The sequence below is a fragment of the Calidris pugnax genome, unplaced genomic scaffold, assembly GCF_001431845.1.
Source record: "Calidris pugnax isolate Ruff unplaced genomic scaffold, ASM143184v1 scaffold440, whole genome shotgun sequence".
NCBI classification, from domain to species: domain Eukaryota; kingdom Metazoa; phylum Chordata; class Aves; order Charadriiformes; family Scolopacidae; genus Calidris; species Calidris pugnax.
This window is the reverse complement of record NW_015091165.1, coordinates 150,280-155,760: the sequence shown is the minus strand read 5'-3', so window position 1 is coordinate 155,760 and position 5,481 is coordinate 150,280. Positions and strand designations below refer to the sequence as shown.

General features: G+C 45.8%; 1 protein-coding gene across 6 annotated transcripts in view; it reads right to left on the bottom strand.

Moving 5' to 3' along the window:
* Positions 1 to 5,425, bottom strand: part of CSGALNACT1 (chondroitin sulfate N-acetylgalactosaminyltransferase 1) — a 50,128-nt gene extending 44,703 nt beyond the window's left edge. For 4 of the 6 annotated variants that reach the window (XM_014959336.1, XM_014959337.1, XM_014959342.1 and 1 more), the window contains exon 1: positions 332 to 5,425. The gene's annotated coding sequence lies outside the window, so the exon portion shown is untranslated. The remainder of the gene's footprint in view (positions 1 to 331) is intronic. The other 2 variants (XM_014959340.1, XM_014959338.1) reach the window with 2 other exon arrangements.
* Between the last annotated feature and the right edge of the window lie 56 nt (positions 5,426 to 5,481).

The window sequence follows — 5,481 nt, the reverse complement described above, 5'->3', positions numbered from 1 at the left end:
TAATTTGGCCAGGCACATTTAAGAGAAAGACAAAAAAAAAAAAAAAGGAAAAAAAAAAAAGAAGGCAGCCCTTTCTGTTGCGTCAAAGAGCCCACTGTGCAATAGGAACAGTGAACAGAGTTGTTAAACTGGCAAGCTTTTGCTGAAGGCGGCTTTTCAATATGCTCTCAGCATCGTCTCCCAGGGCTGGCTGGAGACAGTCCCACTCCTCTTATATGAGCTACGCTCCTTCCTTCGAGAGGCAATCGCTCTTAAGGACAGTTTCTATAAACATGCTGTTCAACTGGTTTTGCTGCACACACGCTGAGGGTAATTACACACATCTACATACCTGCATCCACGGATCAGAACTGCACGCTCCTGGGGAAAATGCAGGCATATTCGTCGTTACCTTGGCTTAAGAGCGGGATGGTATTGATGAGTGACTGCCCGCTAAAACTCTGTTCTCTGCTTATATCATTCAGCAGGCTGGTAGGAAGCAATTTGGAAAGGCACAGTACTTAACAGAGGAAACCTCTCATGCAATTCCATCGGGACGTTGTAGTACAAGCAGCGCTCACTGATTAAAGGAAATCAGTAGTCACATGTGCTGACGAGCTTTGTGTTTAGTGCAGAGAGCATGGACAGCCACCAGAGACTGTAGCTACGAGGGATGAGTCAACTGTCCACCCTGGGAATGACTGCTACGTGACTGAAGCCATCTTCAGAGGCTGAAGCCGTGTATTTACTGTGAATAGAGCAAGGAAACTGAACAAACTGGTTAAATGTGAATAAAGCCGCATTTTATCATCACATAACAAGGAATTACTATGCAGATCTCTGCGTCTGAGGAGACCACCCTGCATCCCTTTTACAAGCCCTGGAGAACTAAGCAAAGCCATTCAGAGCACAGTTCAACCTACTCCAACCCATATCTGGTCAGCTGGGGCTTCTGGGCTTCGCTGCCTACAAAGGGAACCCATGAAGGCTTTCTCAAAAGAAGGTTGCAGACACCAACGTTCTTTGAGATGAGTGTCACTCCGAGTGACAAGGCAATGCCCACCCTCGAGATGTGTGCAGAAAGAATTTGCAAGGAAAAAGAATGGGAATGGTTAGAGACAGGAATGAAAATGGAGAAATACAAACTGCGGAACGCATTTTTCGACATGACTGCAGGATTAAAAGCAGGGACAAACATATGCTGCCGGTTAATTTAGAATTTCTTTCCTATTTCTACATCTTTCAGAGTTGCCACAGGGATATTATGGGCCTGAACATGTGGGAAGGCAGCAGCAGAAAAGGAAGTATGTCCAGGACATAAATTCTCCCGATCCATGTTCTTTCTCTACTTAGAAAACTTCGACGGGGAAAAATTATTTCTTTAACTGCTTCTTTTCAAATCCTTCCAGATGAAAATTAATTTCTCTCCTAAAAAGTGTTTTCATAAATGGCAGAGTAAGTTTCTGGATAAAGTACACCCAATTTACAAATCAAATATGGCATTTTCCAAGCTTTAAGCCCTGTAAACTGAATGCAAGGTCCTATTTGTTCACCAAGAGCGTGCTGCTTTTTCATGCTCTCACCACACCGGACAACTGTGTTCAAAGCTCCAGCTGTAGTGTCACTGGAGTCACACTGAGAGTAGTTTCAGACATATGAGTACAGTGATTAATAATTCTGCCCCTGCTCTGTGGAGGATAATTACAATCTGGTTCAGACCTAAAAGCTAGGCAAGCATTTTAACACATTTCATAGTAATGATACCTGCTCAGAAGACTACCTAAATATTTCCCCCTATAAAACACTGACTCCCCATGGCTCCTCACTGTCAAACTGTAGGCTGAAGGAAACAAATCATGTTTTCTCTGCCCTTGAAATGGATTTTGGGTTTATCTTAGGGCCATAAAAGAATAGCTACTTGCACTTTGAGCAGGTGACTGGACCGGGTGATCTCCTGAGGTCCCTTTTAACCTAAATTATTTTATGATTCTGTGCAAATGAGATAAATTACTAAAAGCTTACTTGGGCTATTACGGAAATGAAGTGGACTGTGGCCACCTCTAGTGTTTTGAAGGCAGAATTTGGATTCAACTGTGAAGATTATAGACAACTCCAGAGTCAAAGATGTCCATTCTGTCACTTCATGAGAAGCTACCAGATCTGCTGAAACACGCGCATTTGTACTGACATTGCCACCCATGACATCATTAAGAGACACCACTCGATGGAGAGGGCTGTGTTGGATCCCACACATCCCATGCTGTTCCACTCTGGGATTTCCAGTCTCCTTTTGTTTTTCCTTCTGGTCTGCCACCTAGACATCCAATCTACCTTCCTTCAAGTAGAAGGGACAAACAAGACACTTGATCTCAGCCTCAAATTCTCAGTGACTGGCAGCCCAGACAACCCATCTCAGGTGTAGAAATTGCTCTGCACAAAGCCCAAGGACACAGGATTGTCAAAAATACCCAATAAACCTTTTAAAATGATCCCTAGTTTTTGTGTGGACCGCACCGCACTGCTAGCTCATTATAGACTCTCTTCTCCAAGGCCTCACTCACAGGATACTAAGGAGATAGATCCTTTCCAGATCTTTTCAGCATCTATGTAAAGCTTTAGAAAAGATGGCAGCTTCCTTGTTACCCATGCCAGACAGCAACTCCTGGTCCCTAAGGAATTCCTAAGGAATGGCTAGCAAGTCAGGCTCACACCATGCAGCACAGCAGTTATCCTAACTTTTGCACCTCCACATCACAGACTGCTTTATCCCATACCACAAACCTGACTTACTTGCCCCCAGCACTTGTTAATACACCAATCCTGTGTAAGTGACAGCAGCCTATGGGAAAGCCACCACAGAATGGATGTTATCTGCTAGGACTATACCGATCCACAAATTTAGAAGGTGGACAGTGACACTTAGAGCCCTCTGCCACTGTTCAGTGCCTTCAGAACACTCCCTGTATTGGCTGGAGTCACAGCTGCCCTAATGGAGCTCCTCAGCTGTGGCACAGAAGCAATTTGGTGCTCTACAGCCAAGGTCTGCAACATTGCCTTTGCACTCACCGTGTATCCCTGTCCCTGTGCTGCATCAGCTCTACTGCCTGAACCCACCATGCGCGTTATCTCTGTTACTCAGAGGCCTTCCTCAAGACACAGGACAACCTTCCCAGGGAAAAACCAACCTTCAAAGCACCAGATGACTAAGCTGCCTTGAGGTCAGCGCTGCTGATTTCCTGCTACAGAAGGTTACAAAGCCTCTTCCTGACAAACAAGGCCCAGGCATTTCGGCCGGGTCCTGAATTCCTGCAGGAAGGAGGCTGTGTGCACTTCTAGTTGGCTGGCTAAAATGTCGAGACCTTCAGCACGCCCTGCACTGTGGAAAATCAAAACAGCACAATCTTGTGCAAGAACTGGGGAAAGCCACTTCAGGTGGGAAGGAAGCTTCAGACCCTGATGTAACCAGCCCAGCCCCACCACCGCTTACAGGCTTGGCTCCTGGGATGGGAGATGAGTACGCTGTGCCATTGGCACATCAGTGGTTCAGGTTTTGTACAGTAACAGCTCTAAACAGAGCACATTGACCTGCTCGGCTAAAACGTACAGTTTATGTTCCCAGCGCCTTCAAACCCTACTCCTGTCTCACCTCGCAGAGACTCAGTACCTCTATTCTCAAAAACCACAGCGCTCCCTTCCTCTCATCCACAAATAAAACATAAGTGGTGCTTCCTGCTCTCTCACTGACATTGCCAGCTCCAATCCCCTGCAATTCTTCTGGTACTGCTACCAATCCTGTATCCACAAGATTATCACAGAACAGTTTTACTTCAGAAGTCCAGCGGTCGGGCACCCTTAATGTAAGTCCTCCATTAGGTCTGCCAGCAAACTCTTCCAAGCCTGAACACTCCTAAGTTACACTGTTTGTATGAAGAAAAACTTGGGACTCTCATCTCCTCCTTGCCTGGAGGGGCTGAGTAGACTGTCAAACAGGTGTAGCTTTAGGAATAAATGCAGAATCAATCTCTGCAAGAGTTAGCACAGTACTTCATTTGAAAAAGATTATTCACAGCTTTAAATGAAAAAAAAAAAAAAACCAACCCAAAGTGTTAGCTAACACACGATCACAAAAATAAAATAAAAAAGAAAGGAAAAAAAAAGGAAAAAAAAGGGGTGTTCCTAATTTACTGAATTTACTGGCGGTATTCCCCTTTGCCTAGTGGATTACATTACAGCTACATCTTGCTCCAGGACACTTTATGAAACCAATTAAAAACCTGCTGTCTCTCTGCCTAGCTGGTGACTCAGGGGTGATTCTGCACCAGAATTTTTGCAGGGGACTCCTCACACGCCCACTCCTCTTCAACAGCAACTTCCAATAACTCACTGTCATTCATTTCACTCTTGCAGCATCCTGATCCTGGCCTGGCAAACAGCATATGGGGAGTAACAACCAGCCACTCAGTCCTTGCTGGGGCAGTTTCTGAAGAGACAGAACACAAAACCTTGTTACCACAATGCAAAACTCTTAAAACTTTTTTATTTTTTTAAATCAAATTTGGATGTATGCATCTGCACAAGTACATAACGATAAATCTACACACCAGCTAGCATTTTGCAGGGGATTGCAGGGCTGTGAAGCCAGTTTTAAAGACCTATGCCATCCTACCAGCTGCTTGTAGATTTGATAGCAGGGGCCGGGGAGGAAAAAGAGGTACCTGTTTTACAAGAGGCAGCTGACTTTCTGCTGTGACTTTGTCACCTCTCTGAATGACAAATTAATCTCATACTTTTTGTGCTCTTTCAAATTGCAACCGACAAGCATATGGTGAGAGCTCTCAGAAAGGCAGACACACACAGAATCCTGTTGCAGCCAGCAAGCACTGCTGGCCATTGACAGATAGGGTCAACCACTTTCAATGAGGTACTTATGCGATAGTTGTTCCAGCCATCATCTGTCATGGATGCCTCATTAGGATTTGTTAGTACAACGGCAAGAAATCAAAATAGAGCATGGAATAAATTGACAGTTCGAAGTTAGTCTGAACTCAGCCCCTTCCCTCAGAAGGCAGGGCCTCTGCAAGCACACCTCTTGCTGAAGTCTGCCAATTCACACACAGGATCTCCCTCCCAAGCACAGCCCAGGGTTGAGGCCACGGAGGGAAATCAAAGTAAGATTCCCACCAAAAAAGCACCGAAATTTCCTCACATAATCATAGAAAGTTTCTCACATAATCATGGAAGTTTCCTCACATAATGCTGTTGGTAGTTTGGGAATAGGAGGAACTGACAATTAGGAGGAGAAGCTGAGAAGCCAAGTCCCCAGCCCTCACAGGGACTCCACAGCTAAAAACTCTGTGGCAGACACAACACGAAACCGAGAGAGCAGCAGCAGGAGGGGCGACGGTGCAACGACGCCCCGGCGGAGCCAGCCCCAAGAACCCAGCGCCCTCCAGCCCGCTTCCAAAAATGGCGGCGGCCCCGCGCGCCGCCTCGGCCCCGCGC